The sequence below is a fragment of the Mustela erminea genome, chromosome 9 (genome assembly GCF_009829155.1).
Source record: "Mustela erminea isolate mMusErm1 chromosome 9, mMusErm1.Pri, whole genome shotgun sequence".
NCBI classification, from domain to species: Eukaryota; Metazoa; Chordata; class Mammalia; order Carnivora; family Mustelidae; genus Mustela; species Mustela erminea.
Window position 1 is genome coordinate 15,371,203 of NC_045622.1, and position 19,077 is coordinate 15,390,279.

Consider the following 19,077-nt stretch of genomic DNA (forward strand, 5'->3'; position numbering starts at 1 on the left):
CCACAGCTGGTGGTTTGCTGCTGATGTGACAAGAAAAAATTAGACTAAGTTCTTTTCTCACATGTCCGAACTTTCCCATCCAAGTGCATGTTGGTCCTTCCGTGTAGCCCACTCTGACAGTTCGCCCTCCGACAGTTTGCTTATATGCCAATCATGTACCATTGTCGGCACTTCTGGAACTCCCCTATGGCATATGGTCTTGACTTTGAGTAAATATTTATCTCTTTTTCAGGGTGAACTGTATCTTTGGAAATACCCCAAAGTCATGTGGATTCAAGTCGGAGGAATCAGGTAAGGCACCAAAGTAGGTGATTCTACTTTGGCTCACTACCTTTTCAAACATTGCTCAGTGAAATGTAGTTTAGACAGTCACTGTTCCACAGGTCCCAGCTTCTTGCTGTGCAGAAGATTTCTTGAATGTCTCAGAATCTTGATGCGTAAAATAAAGCTTGAGTGGCTATTTGATGGGGAAGAGCGGTGAGGGAAGAGTGGACACTGATGTTCAAAACCAAATGGCCCATGACCTTTCCTCATGATTTTAAGCCACTTTTTGGGTCTGGGGAGTTGGAGTTCTCCTGACAGATGCATTGGTTCTCACATACTGGGTCAGCGTGGCTATCAGTGCTGCATGGTCTAAGACACAATACATAGAAATGATTTCTCTTCTGCCCATGACAAAGGTATGGCTAAACCTTTTATGAAACAATTCCTTGTTCTTTTTTTTTTTTTTTAACAGGAATATGTTTCTTTGCCTTAGCTGAGCAATTCAGTCATCATTCTCATTGTTAAGTATCCCTTTCAGTGAACTAAATCTTTTGCCTTTTTCAGCATTTCCACTAGCTTCAGGGAGGGCAGGAAAGGGGCTGGACAGTTGCTTCTGGCAACCCTGGTTATCATTTTTTCTTTCAACCTGGTGTGTCTGTGACATCCCATTATCTTGGACATTATCTCACTTCCAGACATTTCTTTGAGCCTCTTAAGTGTCCTCTTTGCAAGCTTTCCATGCTTTAGGCTCCGTTTGGCCCTGTTTTTCAGGCTTCAGGAATACCTGCTCACTTTTTAATGAGCCACTTCCTGTCTCCATCAGGCCAGCTGGGCCCAGCTGTGGTAGAGATAGAGAATACGTGATGGGTTGATACATGTCAGTCTCTCTCGTCTTCTGCTTTCAGGGAAAATCTGTCTGGTGAAGTTATTGTCATATGAAGATTTTGTAGTTTAACAGGGGCCCCTGGAGTTAGGTGCCCTTGCCTTTGTTATTTTAGACAAGTTCAATGAAAACCTTGGAGAATTAACCACCTCTGTGAGCTTCAGTTTTGTCATCTGTGGAGTGGGAGTAGTAATAACTCCATCCTGCGAGGTCGTGAGGACCAAAGGAGATGATTCATGCAAAGAGCTTGGCTGGTGGCTGATACAGACTAGAAGCTCAAAAATGAAAGCCGTTATCATGATTACCAACTTAATAGTGACTCCAGCTGGCTGTGAGCTAGAGTGGCCTTTGGGTAGGTGAACTAACGGAGTGGAGGGCGCGGGAAGCTGTCCATGGTGCTGCAGCCGTTCGGCGGAGATCAGTAAATGTCCGCGATCGCCTATTTTGTGTCTGGTACTCTTCTAAGCACCAAATTCTTTACACAAAGGGAAAGCTTTTTATCTGGATGCCCAGTCAGTCTCACGTGCACATAGGTGAGAGTGACGTGCCCCTGTTAGTAAGCACAGGACTGTCTCATGGGCATGCATATATGTAGGCATTTAGAAAAACATGGTGTGTGTGACGTGAGTGTATTGTGTGTGTCCCCGTGGGTGCGTGTGTGTGCATGTGCACGTGCATGGGGTGGGTGGAGATAAATGGTGAATGGGCGGGGCTGAAGTGAAGAAGTGAAAGAGGGATACTGCTATAATGTAACTCACCTGGGTAAGCTAGCTGGTGAGAAGGCCCCAGCTTGGCCACCAGGGAGAGGCTGACTTCCCAGAACTTCCTGGGGAGACTGAAAGGGACACTGGCCCCCATCCCATGCCCCTCCTGGCCCACCAGAACAGAATAAATCTGAAGCCAGAGTGGAGCTGCTCTCCTGCAGGGCATTCCAAACTAATTTTCTGGTACATTATACACTTGGCCTTTTGAACAATCAATAGCCTTAAATGCTGTTTGGTTCCTGCAGCCAAATCCAAATGAAATAAGACATAATCCATCTGGCTGAGATGGCCAGAGCAGGAGGGGAAAGAGAAAGAAAGAGGGAAGCTAGAGCTGCCCTGGGGATCTCTGCTTGGCTCAGGGAAGCGGGGGACTAGAGGGACCTGCCAGCTCTTGAGGGAATGGGCTTTTAAGAGATATTGATGGCTGGTTAATCACAGTCTCATTTGTCTCAATGCATCCTATCCATAGAGCTGTCACTACAGCAGTAGTGAAGTTCAAGTGGGGAAGGGCTAGGATAAGACGCAGGATGCGGGGTTGAGAGTGAGGGATGATGTGATTGTCTTAGAATCTTGGATGGAAGGGTCTGGCTTGGGTTTTAATCTGAGGTTAGATTTGAGACATAATCCCCTAGAAGTCCTGAGATGGCACCAAGCAGGGTATCCCTGGGGACAGGGACTGTGGTCCTAGAAAGGCTTGGGGCTGCTTGGAGGAGCCCATACCTGGCTCAAGAGAAGATAGTATGGTCTCTGCAGACCCTGTTCTGGCAGAAAGTAGGCTCTACTCTGGGGCTCTACCTGGCAGAGGGTGGGATGTGAGGAGGTGGATGGGGTTTCTACACAGAGGAAGAGCAGAATCAGCCTCCTTCAGAGCCCCTGCTCCCATAGGGTGGAACTCCTAGGAGGACAAACAGTGAGCATCTTAGGTGTCTCTGACGCCTCTGACAGCCTAGCTGGGAAGACTGCATCCCAAGGACCTCCAAATGTCCTCTGCTTCTCCCCCACCCTCAGAGCTGTGCCCCACTCAGACGATCAAATTGAAGGAGTCGAAGCCCAACTCAGGGCTCAACTTCCCCATCTCTTTTAGAAATGGTCTACAGACCATTTAGACAGTCTAGAGACTGGTAGGTGGAGGAGGCAGACCTCCGCTGGACCCAGGGGCCTGGGTCATTTCCCTTGCAGATGAACTACCCAGACAGTGGGAGAAACAACATTCATGGTGCGAAGTCAGTCATGTAGCAGCATGGCGAGATGTGGGGGAGGCAGGAACACATCTTCCCAAGGGGCTATCTGGGTTTCCCTGGGGAAGGCATGTAGCGGGGATGGGGCGGGAGGAAGGAAGTGGCATCTCTCTTGTCCTACCATGTACCTGGTGCTGGGGAGTGGGACCCACTCTAACTGCCTATCTGCATCTTCAAGCACTGGGGGGGGCATCTCAGCCTCTGGGAGCAGTGGGGTCGGGAGTGTGGGAAGGCTAATAAGGGACATGTCAAGGGCCAGGAAGCTTATGGTGGATACAGTCCCGATCCAGAGAGAGCCTCAAAATGGGCAGGCAGAGACTAATATGGGGAGTGGTGGAAAGGTGGGGAGAACCCAGGCTCAGCATTTCCTTGGGCTGCTGGAGGCTTCCCAGCTACTCACGGCCAGGGTCCTGGGACAACCTCTAGCACTTGGCTCTAGCTGGCCCTGCTCAGCTGGAGGACTGTTCCTGCTTCCGAGGTCCAGGGCAGCTCAGCCTTCAGCTAGCAGAGCGGCAACAATCCAGCGGTGGCAGCAGCTCTGTAATAAGGGCGGGGCCTGCACACTTCTCCGACGGGTAATTATGCTTAGAGCATGTTCTATGGAGATGCAGGGCTTGTCTGACAAGGCACGCTCTTGTTACTGCTGCTGAGGCAGCTTAGGAGCGGAGCGGAGAGGCCAGGGCCTGAAGGTGACGGTGCCGCTTGGGGAAACTATCAGGGATAATGAGCTGCTGATCCCAAGGGGCACTCGTCCAGTTGGGCACCTCTGTTCCTCCCCTGACCAGGGGAAGGAAAGCAAGGGGGTGGGGGGCTCAGCAGGAGGATTCCTTCAACACAGGGAGTGCTGGGGAATGTCATGTACATACGGTAACAGTTACAACAATTGATTGTTTATAATTATTATAATAGCAGAGACACCAATATTTATATTGTGTTCTGTGATTTTCAAAGCATTTTCACATTTGCTTTCACCATAATCCTTTCATGGAGGGACAGATCTTTATCCCCATTTGAATGATGAAAATGGGAATGGCTTGGTCATGATCACTGGGCAGAGCCATGTCCCAGCCTGGTTTCCTGACTTGGATGTCAAACCTCCTTCTCTGTCTCCCAAGTTGGTCAAGATATCCATTACAGCCTGGCTCCCTGGTGTCACTCCAGAGGCTCCCGTGTGAGGTGTCCTATGGCAGGAGTTTTGGGAGGGGAGCCCTGGGTTCCTGCATCGGGAAGTTCCTGCAGCAGGACAGGCCAGTCACCAGGGGTGGAGTGAAGCTGATCTGAACATGGGAGACAGTCCTGCTGAGTATTTCCACAGACTTAACGCCCTAGCTGTGCCGCCATTCTGGGAGGGAGCTGTGACACGATTGTCACCTGCATGAGCAGGTCTGCTTTAAAAGACGCTGCATGACAAACAGCCGTTCCCATGCAGCACCCATGTGAAAATGGTGCCAAGGAACACCTCTTGGACTCTGCACTGAGAATCTGGGAACCAGAAAAAATGACAGGATTGTTCTTTGGGGCTGAGGTCAACCAAGGAGGGCTTCCTGTCAGTGCAGTTCTGAGTGGAGTCTGGAAGGAAGCAGATGACAAGTGCATTAGAGGCAAAACAGAAGGCCTGGAGTGAAGGGATAAAAAGTTTGGGATGGTGAGCCTCTTAGCTTGGATGGGCCTAGAGGTGAAGCAGGTAGGTGGGTGAGGGGTCTGGAGAGCTGATGATGGAGACAGAAGGTCACAGGTGAATTTAATAAGCTAGAAATTAGAGAGACACTGAGGATTGTTAAACGGTAGAAATAAGATCAAAACAGAGTGTGGGATGCTTTGCAAAGCTTTGTGTAGAATGAAGGTTGGATGCAGAGACAGGACAGGTGTGGGCAGGTGAGCCCCTGAGATTTAGCCATGTCCCATTCTGACCTGGAGTTCGGATTGCTGACTGTGGAACGTGGAATACTCTGGGTAGCTGCAGGGCTTTAGGACCCTCTGCACATTCTGACCCAAGTTGGACTGTGTTCTGGAACTTAGCAGGATGGAGGGCTCCCACACCCCATTGCCCCGCCCCATGGTGCCTTCCTTCCCCCAGCCGGGACTCAGCCTTCCCTCTACAGGATGCCAGTTCAGTGCTGGATCCAGCCTCAGGCTCCAGGAAAAAGCTTACCGCTCTGGGAAGGGGCCCTGCTGCTCCTTCTGCTCTGCTCTGAGGTGATTGATGGCTGTGGGGAGGTGGGTGAGCAGCCTTCCCTTTCCCCCACCCCCAGCCTGGTTCAAATGGTTGGAATGGGTGGGAAGCAGACTCCCAGAGTCACGAAACAAGAGTGGCAGGGAGGGTAGGCCGGGGGTGGCCCAGATGTTCCGCAGGGTGGGTTTCTCGATGGAGTGGCTCATTCCAGGGGCCAGGAGGTGTGTGCAAAGCACCAAACAGTTAGCTTAATATCAGATTCTCCTGAGTAGACAAAAAAATAACATTTTGCTGCCTGATTTCTTGGGTTTCTCAAGCCCCCCCCAAGACTAGGGTCTTGAAAGACCCATGATGGTGGGGAGTGAGGGGAAACTGAGGCTCAGCAAGAAGAAGGTAGTTTATCCTTAAAAGGTAGGCTCTATGAGCATAACTGTGTCTTCCCTCAAGGCTGCCCTCTCTCTGTCTCCGGGCTGCCACTGTGTAAGGGAGGGGGTTCTCTGTGTCTCTCTCTGCCAGGTCTTCCTCAGGAATTTTAAAGGGACAAATCCTCTTCTCCAGATTGGGGGTGGGGGAAGCCAAGAGCTATCGGCACCTGTAAAACCAATTTAAAAATCAGTCTAGCCAACCAGCCCCCAAAGGAACCAAAGGGAGCTATAGAGTAACTCAAAAGCAGACACTAATGGAGGAGAAAAGAAATGTAGTTACATATTCATCAGCTTTTAAATATTCATGAGGATTGTAAAGCAGATTAATTTTCATGCCTCATTTCTCCCGCGGTTCTCGCTGTCCATATTTTACCGCAGTAACAGAAGAAGAAGGAGCTATGGATCACTCGGCCAGTGCCCTCAGCATCACTTAAGGGGCAGTGTGCATGTGTGTTGCACATGTGCGCGTGTGTTTGTGTGCATGTGTGGGTGGGGGCAGGGGAACAGGAGGGGCTGTCTCTGTGGAAGGGAAGGTGTTCTTCTCCTGAGGGATGGGCCTCTTGGCCAAGCCGGGACGCTGCGAGGACAGTAGCAGGACAATGTGGGGAGGTCGTGGAGGTGTCTGAGGGAGGGGAACCATCTGGAGCAGAGAGGACTCTGGGGGCATCGAGTTAACTTGTGGCCTCCCCTGGGTGAAGAGGGAAAAGGACCTTCACCAGAGTCAGCAAGGTTTTCCTCTACATTCCCCTGAGCTAACTGTCTGAGACCAATGGTTCACTGATGGAGCAAGGTGAGAGAGCAGGGCGGGCACCAGACAGAGTATGGAAGGTGCTGGAGACACAGAAGAGCAGAAGGGAGGGGAGAGCACCTGAGAGGGAGCAGAACCAGAGAAGGAGACAAAGGGGCCGCTGGGGGCCCATCTGTCCCAGGGGGAGGACGTTAGATAACAGGACAGAGGATGAAATGGTGAGAATGGAGGGTAGACATCTGGAAGGACTTGCAGATCCCAGGGCTGTTGGGAGAGATCTTCTGGGGGGTGGGAGAGATCTTCCCCGAGTCATACCCCAGCTGCTGCTACCCCACAGAGTGACAGCAGCCTGAAGGGAGAGGTGTCGCAGGGGCTGCTTGGGAACCACAGTCAACAAGCGTCCTGGTCTGAGGGACCAGGCAGAGTTAGAGGGGAAGGAAGTGTCAAGTGCACACTATTGGGAACCATCCTAGAGACAAGAGCAGCAGATGTTGTTGTCCACAGTCATGGATGGGAACCAGGCAGCATGCAAAGGACCAAAGATGGGCCCTGGGGGACAGAGCCACGGATGCAGCCGTTCCTTGGGGCCCTGGTATATGGCTCCTGGGCATGGATGTCCCCCGACAACCCTTAATGGTTCAAGCCAACTTTCTTGGAATGAGAGGAGGGATGACCTGGTCTCTGAAGAGCCCATCCTGGTTTGCCAGTGGCTGCCCACTTCCGTGGCCGCAGAAGGATATTCCCCCAGCTTCCCTCCCTCTGTGCTGGATATCTCCACGAGGGTGTCTAGTACACATCTCAGACCTAACGTGTCCACACTCCAACGGACTGCCCCCAGCACGCAGACCCATTCGCTTGCAGCCTTCCCTGTGTTGGTCAGTGGCAACTCTACCCTTCTGGCTGCTCAGCCCAAAAAACTGAGGAGCAAAACACCCAGAACCTTCTGACTCTACTGGCCATCACCCAGGCCCAGGCTCTGGCCTTCTCATGTCTGGATGATCAGAGTAACCCTCTGGTCTCTTTCAGGGGCCTCTCGGGCTCCTCAGAGTCTGGCCCTCCCCCTCTATCTCTCTGACCTTGTCTTTTTATCAGTGCTATACTGGTCTCCCTGTTGTTCCTGGAGCAAGCCGGGCCTGCTTCCACTTCATGGTCTTTGTTTGCATGTGTGTTTCACTCCTTCATTTCCTCTAGGGCTTTGCTCAGTTTGCCCCCCTAGTGAAGCCTTCCCAAGCATGCTGTTGAAGACACTACTCCCTTCTTACAGAAGAGTACCCCAGTGAATAGTTACTGCCCAGGGAGCTTCCGCTTCTGCTCATGGAGGAGTTAACTGCTACAGTAATTGCACATCTGATGAAAACAACTGAAAAGGGGATAAAAGGATAAAAAAAAAAATGCCTGAAACTGTGACTTTCAGACAGTAGGCAACAGGTAGCCCCGGGTGAGGTCCCTGATAGAAGGGAGGCCCCACTTGTGCATCAGTTTACCTCCAGGCCAGAGCAAAGGGCAGGGGAGAGTCCCAGACAGAGCCTGGGGGTTGAGTTGGGACCCAGGTTTGAGGATTGAGATGGGGGCTGAGGAGACTAGAATTTATAAGGAAGAACACCGGAGAGGGGGAGCTGTCCACGGAGAGTTCTGAAAATCTGCAGAAGGGTCCTTGAAACTTTCACTATGAACACTGATCTGCACATAATTGGGGTGAAGTACCATGAGATTGGGGGAAAGAGCTGCTGGAAAGCAGAAGACCGAACAATTCCTGAGCTCACACGGGGCTGGGGATGGCTCAGATGTACACGTCAGGGTGGTGAGGGCTTGTGGTATGTGGTACAGTGGGTATTACCTTAGAGGCCAAAGGCTTCCCTGGACCCATCTCACAGAGCTTCAGAGCAAGCCTTCATAGGGTCACAGTGATTCCAAACAACTGGGAGCCAGAACAGAGTCCTGCTCTCTCTAAAGGCCTATGATGAAATCCAGAACCCCATGCAAAATTCACAATTCCCATCACCTAGTAAAAAAATAACAGTCATGCAAAAAAAAAGGGAAACATGACCCATAACCAGGAGACGAGTCAATCAACAGACACAGATCCCCAAATAAGAAGGATGATGGGATTAACAGACACGGATGCCAAAGCAGGCATTACAAATACGCCGCATATGCTCAGGACTGTAGAAGAAATCATGAACACAATGAGGAGAAAAATGGAAGATTTCAAAAACCAAATGGAACTTATAAAGAGGGAAACAGAATATCCAAAGTGAAAAATACCATTAAACAACTAAGTGATTTTTATTTCTGCCACAACTGCTACCCAAACCACATGGAGGGTGGCACCATTTTCCCCTTCTTGCTTATTCTCCCAGCAGCCAATGCCTCCCTGTCCTGTGAGGGCACTACCTTTGGTTGCTCAGTTCCCTAGGACTCTAGAAAAACAGGCGTCTTTTCTCGTTGATCCCAAATGCAATCTGGACTTCAGCAAGCAAGCAACAGCTTTTCCGAGCCTCGTTTCAGCTGATGATTTCTGAATCCCTCCTGTGTCCTCTGATCTGAGTGCTCTGCTACCTGTCCAGCTCCATAGCGAACCCCTCTTCTCCATTAGTCTCCCTTTATCTAAGTAGTTCTAGAGCTCTTGCAATGGGGTGATAAGCAGGAGCTGGCCTGCCCTGTAGAGTTCCACATCTAGCCCAGGTGGCACAATGAGAAGGAAGTGACAAGGTTCAGGAGATCAGCAGGGATAAAGTACTTTAGAGAGCCAACTTCATCTGGAGGTCAGGGAAGGCTTCGTGGAAGAGGTGACATTTCTGCTGGGTTTTGAAGGATGGGTAAGGTTTGGGCTGCTGGGAATGAAGGGACAGGTGCTGTAGGTGAAATAGGGCATCATCTTGAACTCCTTCACATCTTGTCTTCCCTTTCTGAACCCCCAGGTTCCCCCCTTCTCTGGGGGTTCTAATCAGCTCTTTTGCTCTCAGGAGTGAGTCCTGCGGGCTCCGGGCACCCAGATTTCCCCTGCGAACTAGTGATACTCCTGCCTGTAGCCTCAGATACCCTTTACCTCCTTGGGCTCTGACCAGATGGAACAGCGCCCCACAGGGGCAGTTTGTGGTAAAAGCCTTTCCTGGACAGGTTCAAAACCCAGGGGCGGGGAGCGGGTTTGAGCCGAGACTCATGACTCAGTCTCTCTGGCCCCCTAGCCCCCCATTTGACTGCTCCTTGACCCCCAGCTCAGCATTGCTGCCATGAGGTTCGGGGGCCTCTGAGCATCTCATTTCTCCTCTTCTCTCATCTCGTCTCCCCTCCCCCCTCCCCCACTCTCTCCCAGCCTCCATTCTGGGTCTGTGATACGATCAGCTCCTACAAAGGGCAGTTTTTCACAGGCTGCTTCCCACATATTGCCTGACCTTCAGGATCACTGTGGGGCCCGGTGGGCGTGTGCAAATGAGCAGGGCCAGGAGAATGGTGCAGGTGCCTCTCCTTCAGGCGTGTTTGGTATAGATAAGGCAGCGTCTGTTTGTGACGGTGATGTCACTGCACAAAGCCCGAGACGGGAGGATTTGGGAGTGGGGTTCCCCGACACGAGAGGTTTGAGCATGGTGGGTGGGGAGCTCAGACTCGGGCTTTGAGGTGACGTGTGTGCCCCTCCTCACCTCCCCCCTTCCTGGGTCTGCCACCTCAGAGTCTCCACCTGTCACCCAGGCCAGATGTTCCTCTTCTTCTTCCCCCACAAAAGGGTGGAGATGTAGTGGTGGCTGTGGGGCTGCCAGAGAGTCTGGGTGAGCTCTCCATCCCCCAGGGCTTCACCCGCCTGTGACCCCAAGCCTACTGGCCCCAGCTGAGCCAGGGCTCCCTGTGGTCCCGGGGGGAGGGGGACCGGTGGGCCCAGTGTGGGAACGCGCAGAGTGGGCCCCATGGTGGGTGGTTCTGAGTCCTGACTTTGGTGCCAGGTGGAGCTGAGCCTGAATTTCACCTCCATTATTTATACACTCCAGACAAGTGTCTTAACCTCCAGTCCTTCCTTATCTTATCTGTAAAGGTGAGACAATGGCACCCCCCCACCTGCTGGTGGGGGCACCTTGGGCACCTGGTTAATGGCACGTGTTGTTGTTGACGGGCTAGCTGAGAGGGGTGGAGGCCGCACCCACACAGGCCTGCCCTGGCCCCCCTCTCCCTGACTCCCCATCCCAGCTGCTTTACTAAGCCCCCAGCTCCTGGACCCTTGTTCTGGATCCTTGTCTGACAGCCCCCCAGAGGGACCCATTGCATCTTTAATTGTAGTTCTCTTGCTCAGCAAAGCCATCAGCACCTAATGTCCCATGTCATTGCTGCTTCTCTGCCTGTGGACACCTCACTCCTGGGGGCTGCTCAGCCACCCAGGGCAAATCCATCTGGCCAGGAATAGCCACAGTGGGGAGGAGGGAGAACAGGGACAGGGACCTTCCAGTGGTGCTTTGATGACAATTTGCTTACAAATATCTTACTATCAGAGGACAGAGTTCTCCATGACTCTCTCACTCTGGACCTTCATTTATGGCCCCGGAGAAAGCACAGGGGTCCCTCTGGTCTCTTGACACCAAAGCCTTATGCACCTCTTCACGCAGGAAAGAACCCTGAGTCTGGGGAGAAACTGAGCCCCCCACCTCCCTGCCTCCCCGCCATCTTCCCCACACCCCCCACACTGATGTGGCTCCGATGCCCATGCAGGATTTTTAAGATGGGGCCCAACAAAAGGTCAGCGCTGGGAAGCTGAACTTGGAGGAAGACATGGATCCTGGTGGAGACCAGGACCAGGGGAGAACTTGTCCCAGGGATTGAGGTTCCCATTCCTTGGGTCCCAGGGCAGGGCCTCCTCTTTTGGACTAGCCCCTGTGTGAGTCTTGTCCCTGCCCAGTGCCTGAGGAGCAGGCAGGGGGCTCAGCTTCTTCAGGAGTTCACGTTCAAGACTGGCCTGGGGGTGGCATTGGCGGATGGGGCAGATAGGAAGTGGGTAGCTCTGCCACTTTCTCAGTCAGTTCAGGACAATAGACTTTGTTCAAAGGAAGCTCAGGGCTTTCCCATCTTTGGGAGCGAGCTTGGAAAGAGGCCAGGGGAAGAGGAGCCTCTCAGCCATGGTCCTTGTCCCCCTCCCCGCCCCTCCCTTGTCCTCCTGGCCAGGTTCCTGCCACCTCCATTCCCAGGCTCCAGGATGTGTCTCTCTTACCTTGAGCCCAGGAAGAGACACAAACCCCTTTGCTGGTTCCTCTCGGCATTGCTGGGATGCGCTGGCATTTTCACAAAGGACTTCCATAAATACTGAGAGAGAACAAAAGGGAAGTAATTACAGAAAATACAAACAGCATGAAAATAGTCAAGTTTCTAAAGTACAGGTTTCCCAGCCTCCGATAACCACCCTGGGGCCCAGGAGGCTGGCCCGCCTTCCCGGCAGGCCCCGTGCCAGGACTCCCGCCCTCGCAGGCCGGCCCGTTGCCGCATGCCTCAAGCCCCTGGGGGGCCAGGGGCCAGGCTGAGTCCCCTTTCCCTTCAGTTTCCTAGGCCCATTGGGTGTCCCTCACCCCTCAGCTTCTGAGGGAGGCCTTGACCCCCTTGAGAGCCCCTGCTGAAGCCTGGATCTGCACCCCCAGGCCTGATTGCCACACACGCCCCACCCAGGAGTAGTCTCCCCGGTGTGCTGGACAGTTGTGGTGTTTCCGTCGGACTCACTGTGGCGGCCGAATCGGCCTGCTCCCATGCGGCGGTGAGCCCACGGCAGCCACCCTGTGACCCAGGTCGATGGGATGAGAACAAGCACCTGATCCAAGCTGCGCCCTTCAGAGTTCAGTTGTGGGGGGCGGGGGTGCACGGTACGGTTAGTAGGGCCGAGGCGGTCTCTTCACACATTTCTTTATCACACGTGGGCTTGGGGGCCGTGGAAGCCGTCTTGAGGGCTGAGGTCTGCCCAGGTGCACCAGGAGAAGCAGAAGGGTGAGCTGGCCAGTGGGAGCCCTGGTTCCTGTGGGCTGTCCTATCTTTTAGAGCAGTCCTTGATGACATTCCTGCCTCTGAGCCACTCCTGTGTCCTTTTAGTAAACTTCCTCTTTTATTAAATGCTGGCTTGAGTGGATTTCTATAGCCTGCAAGCCACCCCACGTCTCAGTGCATCCGCCCTTCTGTAAGCAGGACAGACATGATGGGGCAGACAGGCCCTCAGAGAACCAAAGGGCCCCACGGAGGGACTCAAGTGAGGCACCGAGAAGTCCCTGGGGGAAAGGCTGGGGGTGTCCTAGAGCATTGGCTTTTGGAAGCCCAGGGAGCCCAGGGAGCTCATGCGGGGGCAGTTGCTAACAAGGGAGCTCCTTACCCTCAACATCGAGTAGCCTGTGAATGGGCCTCAGCTTTCCTTCTAGCATTCCATTTTCTGCCCCCACCCCGGTTACTCTGCTCCATGGGGGTGCGACGCATAGGCCAGCAGTCTGAAGCCTGAGCCTAAGCCCCATCTCAGCCTCTCATGAGCTGAGTGACCTCAGCTCCCTGAGCCTTGCCTCCCCCACCAGAAAATGGTAACCACAACCTTTTGTACTTTGTAGGGCTCCTTCACACTTTTCCCTCCCTTGTCCCATCTTTGTCCTCTTGCCTAGCATTTGCATCCCCAGCAAGCCTTCTTCTCCGACGCCACCCCTTCAGCACCTTCCAATCCCCTTCCTGTCGTTCCGGGCCACCATGTGTTGGTCATGGGTGTGTAGAGTTTCTTTGAGCCTTACTTTTGGGGATGGTGCTTAGTCAGTGTCCTCCATCAGCCTGAGACTCCCCAAGGGCAGGGATCCCGTTCCTCACCCTCCCTCTAGAACCGTCAATGTGCCTGGAACAGCACAGAGCCCAGAGAGGGTGCCTGAGGGCAGTCTACCCAGCCAGCTGCCTTCCTGACCTGTACATCTGCTCTTTCCCTCCCTTCTTCTGGCAGGAAGGACATTCCAGAATCTACTTTCTAAACTAAGCCAGAATTAAAGGCTCCCCCAGCCTCTTTAGGAAACTAACTCCAGCTAAGGGAGGGTGCCTTCTGGCTAATTCTTCCTTGCATGGCTGTCCTTCTGTTCTCACACCCTTCTCTCCGCAGGGGAGGTGGTGTGCCCCACCTGAGTCACTTACCACGCACCCACTGCCCTCATAGCAGGCTCCTTCCCTTCCTCCCACTCCCTGGCTCCCCCTCCCATTGCTGCCACCCTTCGTCGCCCCCCCTGCCTCTCCCAGCCTTTCTATTCCCATCCTGGCTTGTCTCCCCAGGCAGCTGGGAGCAGGGCGCCTTCGATTTCTCTATTCAGTCTGAGGCGTAGCAATTTTCTGCTCTCCCGTAATTAGGGGAATTTTAAGCAAACTCCCCGACGGATGATTACAGCAGGTTCAATCCAAGCTCCTTTGATCAGGGAAGAATGAGGACGTTGTTGGAATATTCCTCGACCTGCTGGCCAGACAGACTCAAGGCGGAAGTCTGGTTCTTGAGCTCCCCCTGGAGGGCTCTGGACTTTGATCCTGGTGCCTTGCGGACCCTGGGCACTGGGGTCTCCCCAGGAGAGGAGTGGGTTCAAATCTGACTTTGTTAAGGATTATCCCAGATGTGGCTTCTCTGGCTTTGGGCCAACAGCTGGACTCAAAGCCTGGGTTGGGGCTGGTGACTTGGGTGGGAAGGGAAATCAAGGAGGCACATAGGGCAGTCTCCCAGGACTGCTGGGAATGGCTGTGCAGGCTCTCAATGGTGGGCCATCATTCCCACTGTGGCCCGTGTGAGCTCGGATTCCTGGGGCTTTCCAGTGTCCAGCCCTACACGGCATACGTCTAAGCCGGAACCTGTCTCTAGGAAGCTTGAATGACTACATTTTTCTAAACTGTCAGAGAGAGAGGGACCTTCTGAGAGTTGAAAGGGCCTCTTTTCTTATCCATTTCTGTGGGGTCTTTTGTGGCAGTGAGTAATAAGAGTTTGGCCTTAGGAACAGCCTGACTAGAGAATGAATTACAATTCAGCTATTTCCTGACTGTGTGACCTTGGGCAGTTAATGAACCTCTCTGAACTTTAACACCTATCCTGAAGGATTGTTTTGAAGATTGAAGAAGAAACGGATTAAAACACTGCTTGGCTCATAATAGGTGCTCACTAAATAGCATCCCTTCTCCTTTCCCTACCTACTTCGCACAGTTTAAACATCATCACCCTTCAGGGCAAACCCTCTTCTCCTCTGTCTGTGCCCCCCAGCCCCTTGTACCCCCAGTGCTGCACTCCCGAGCAGACTGAGTGTATTAGTAGACTGCTAATGTCTCCAGCATTCCCAAGCAGTGGGTCTGGCTTTTCCATAGGTTAATTAGGTCATATTTCAGGATAATTATGGCGGTATATTCCTACACTAATTAAGTGGCTTTAAACCATCTCCACAACGCAACTCCATGAATCATAATTAAGCCTTGCCGCCGAGTGCCTTCGCCAGCCGCGGAGCCCCGCACGCGGCCCGCTCTGCCTGCTCGGTCGCGGGAGAGGAAGCACCGGAACCGTGGGTTTGAAAAGGACTTATTTTCCTGGGATCATGTCAGGATGGCTCCTAGTGAATATTGGATGAGGCTTTGCACGGGTCCTCTTGTTTTCACGAGAAGAGAGACGAAGAGAAATACAGGTTTATCCTCTTCTCCCTGCTGCTCTGCTGACTAGATCTGAACGGATTCCCAGGGCATGCGGGCGGGGCGGAGAGAGTGCCAGAGCACACGCTCGCAGGTGGCAGTGGAGCGTGAGTGTGCGGGAGAGTTGGTGTTGCAGCTGGTGTTCACTGGGGACCATGTCTACCGGGAGCCGGCTCAGCTCAAGGCTGCCCGGGAAGGAAGTCAAGGGCACCAGAGAACTCGAGTTTGGGAGGGCTGGGTGGACCTCCCCACTCCTGACCGTTCTGTTCTTGGCGCACCTGGCAAATGAGCAGCTCGCACCTCAGCGGGGACCACCGTTTTGGCTACTGTCGGTTCTAGCTTGGGTCATGGTGGGATTTTTGGCGCCACCCTTGGGAGATCTGGTTCTGAGTCTTGGTGCTGCTGCCTGCTGGGGGCTACCTGGAGAAAGCCGTCTGTCCCTCTGAGCTTCAGCTTTCTTATTTGGAGAGTTGAAAAGAACACTGGCTGTCTTAGGACTGCTGAAAAAGGTGGAAGGAGACAATGGGATGGGGCCAATGACTCCGTTGAGTTAGCAAAGTCTGGGCTGTTCCTCCAGCCATGGAGAAGGACTCACAGCAACAGAGCCACACTCCCTTCCAGGACTCCTTGCCAACAAGGTGCATATTTATATGATGGCTCTTGGGTCTGGTGTGGTCCACTCGTGTTCACGGAAGCCACAGATGTCCCTGGGGGAACCCAGGTCCCAGACCTCGGGTACGTACCACCATGTGTTCACCAAGGGCCTGCTGGAACACACGTTTTCTCCTGCCTCAGTGAAAATACACAGGCTGCCTTATCCGCTCCTGCCACCGGAGCTTGGAGAGGCCACCACGGGTTGTGATGGCATGTGGAGGATGATCACAGGATGTCTGGAAAAATTTAGGAATCAACATCTGGAAGCCACGATCCTAGGCTCACAGTCCTCAAAACTCCTGACTTCTGTGGTTTTTCCTTTCCATGCTTCCCTAACCTCACCTGGACCACCTCCCCACCCTGCTCCCTCCATTCCTGCCTCCCGCACCCAGAGCTTTCCCAGAACCAGCAGCTCAGGCAGCAAAGGGCACAGGGGAGATGAGACTTGTCTTCTTTCTCTCTCTCTCTCTTTCTCTCCTCCCCGCCACCCCCCACTTCTCTCTCTGGAGAGATGGCCCCAGGCATTTGGAGTAAGGCACTAATCAGCTAAGGACAGGTGACAATGGACCAACATCTTCCATGGAAGCCAGGGTGATTTCCAGGGGAAGCTCGGCTGTCCTCAGCAAAAGGACAGGGGATTGGGGGTGGGCGGGTGGACAGGAGGCAGCATTTAGTCAGCCTGGTTGTCACACACAGCCCCTGGCTCCTCTGACAAGAGAACGCCATGTGAAAGTACAGATAAGCCCAGCTGGAAAATTGACAGCCACTACGGCAGCCCTGACTCCCCACTCGCTACTGTGGCCTGTGGATGATGGCTGTGTTAGAGCAGAGAGTGGTTAGAGGCAAGAAAGGCATCTCCCGAACCCCTGAACCCCACCTGGAGGGGAATGAGCCTTGTTCTCCCCTGATGGGCAAAGGGCCCATCCTGGGCTGGCAGGAAGGAGATGAGGGCTCCAGGGTAGGGGTGGGGGCATCCTGGTGAATTCAGATGGAGACAAGGGGCTGTTTCTTTAGGAGAGATGCAGGTCAGATCCAAGGTGAACTTCCTGCTGTCTGTGTCAAGGAAAGGACGAGAGGCTGGAGCTGCGGGCAGGGGCCCAGTACGCGGCGGTGTGAGTGGGACCGCTTCTGCGGGACGGGGCAGCTGCCCCGTGCCCACAGAGCTCTGCTGGCAGCAAGAATGGTGTGCTGGCGATCTCAGCCCAGGATGAGGACCTCTTCTGGAGGCGGAGGTTGGGAGGGGGTGGAGAGAGTACTTGAAGGACCGGACTGCAGATAATGGGCATAGCTAGAACTCCCAGGCAACAGAGTTGGGAGCCGTTGGGCCCGGCTTCAGGAGACAGCTCCCCCTGTATATGGCATTCACACTGGCTTCTTGTGCCCAGGAAGGCCGACACCATGGACATGTAAACCCCTAATGGACATCCGCATGTGAATGCGTTTCTGTGCGCGTACACCCCTGTAACCACCATTTCGTCAGCATGAGGTAGTAGAGAGTAGTCCTTGTAGACCACCAATTTGGGGTCATGGGGCAGCCTTTAGTGTATGACTTTACCTCGCTGGACCTCAGTGCCCTTGTCGACACAATAGGAAGGAGCAATCCTTTGCCTACTTACTTCAGAGAGCTATCATGGTAAGAGACAGAGGGTGGGAAAGCCCTCTGCAAACTTATGAAGTCTGCTGCAGCAGTCAGCCTAGTGAGGGTCGTGCTGCTGTCCTGCCCAAGCCTCTTCTGACAGCGGAGGGACAGGCACAGTGGCGGCTCCTTGTGCCTCCTGCACTGGCATCTGGCCCAGCCCATCGGGAGGAGGATGAGTGGGAACCACTCCCTCCTTACTCTTGTAAGGGCCAAGGGGGTTGCAGGAGGGAACTCTGGGGCTGAAGCTCTTCTTCCCTGCAGCCCAGTGACCCTTCCGGACCAACTAAACCCAACTCTGTGGAGCTTCCAAGGATAATTACATCTCAAGGATCTCTCCCAGGGGTAGAGAGAAACGCTGTGGGAACATTAAGACATGGAGGGTGGGAGTACAGTCACTAATAGGTGTCTCTGATGGAGAAGAAAAACAAAAAAGCATGTATAGAAAGGAGAAAATGTTGAAAGAGGCAGTAACTTAACTTTTCCCAAATTTTTTTTAAAGATTTTATTTATTTATTTGACAGAGAGAGATCACAAGTAGGCAGAGAGGCAGGCAGAGAGAGAGGAGGAAGCAGGCTCCCTGCTGAGCAGAGAGCCTGATGCGGGACTTGATCCCAGGACCCTGAGATCATGACCTGAGCCGAAGGCAGCAGCTCAACCCACTGAGCCACCCAGGTGCCAACTTTTCCCAAGTTAAAAGGACATATATACCTTCAGAGGGGAAGGGGTTAAGACAGTGCTGAACAAGATGAAGAAGAAAAACCTCATTCACAGACCAATTAGGGAGACATTTAAGTGCATCTCAGAGAGAAAACTTCCATGCATATCACCTATAAATAAGGAGGAATCGTAGTGACAATGAGATGACAATCAGGTGAGAGCTAGAAACTGTTGAAGTCTCTGTGTAGCTAAATATTTAAATGTGGGGGGCAAAATAAAGATATCCTCAGGCATAAAGAAGTATGCAGAATGTATTCCAGCAAATAAAAAAAGAGAGAATCTAAGAAGCAGATATAAAACAAATAGTGCAAAAGAATTTATTAGATTTTACTGTTGCTTATATAAATGATGACTCTCTGGCACAATCTGGAACTAAAATCCAGATCATGTCAACATGATAGCACTCAGGAGAGAAAAGAGGTGGGAAGAGACCAAAACCAAACCAAACCAAAATAGCTCAGGGGCACCTGCTTGGCTCAGTCCGTTAAGCACCTGCCTTTGGCTCAGGTCATGTTCCTGGGGACCTGGGACTGAGTCACGCATCAGGCTCCCTGCTCAGTCTGCCTCTCCCTCTGCCTTTCCCCTGCTCATGCTCTCTCTCCCTTTCTCTCAAATAAATAAAATCTTAGGAAAAAAAAAAAACGAAAATAGCCCAAATATCCCACATGTGGGAAAAATAAGAACATACTGCCAAATAGCCCTTGGACTAAAGAGAAAGTTTTAAGTGAAATGATGAATTACTTAGAATTAAATGTCAAAGAAAGGTCTACCTGTCAAAATTTATGTACTACAGCTAAAGCAGTCCCGTGAGGAAAATTTATAGCTTAAATACATCTGTCAGGAAACAAGAAGGGCTGAAAACAAATGAGTCATGTATTCAAATCAAAAGGAGGGGGGAAAAAAAACCAAGCAGTCGAGAAAGCCCAAGCAAGAAGAAAATAAGA

General features: G+C 52.6%; 1 long non-coding RNA gene across 1 annotated transcript in view; it reads left to right on the plus strand.

Moving 5' to 3' along the window:
• Positions 1-19,077, plus strand: part of LOC116598736 — a 135,532-nt gene that overhangs the window by 42,576 nt on the left and 73,879 nt on the right. Inside the window, exon 2 of the long non-coding RNA XR_004289148.1 lies at positions 233-291. This is a non-coding gene — a long non-coding RNA (uncharacterized LOC116598736). The remainder of the gene's footprint in view (positions 1-232; positions 292-19,077) is intronic.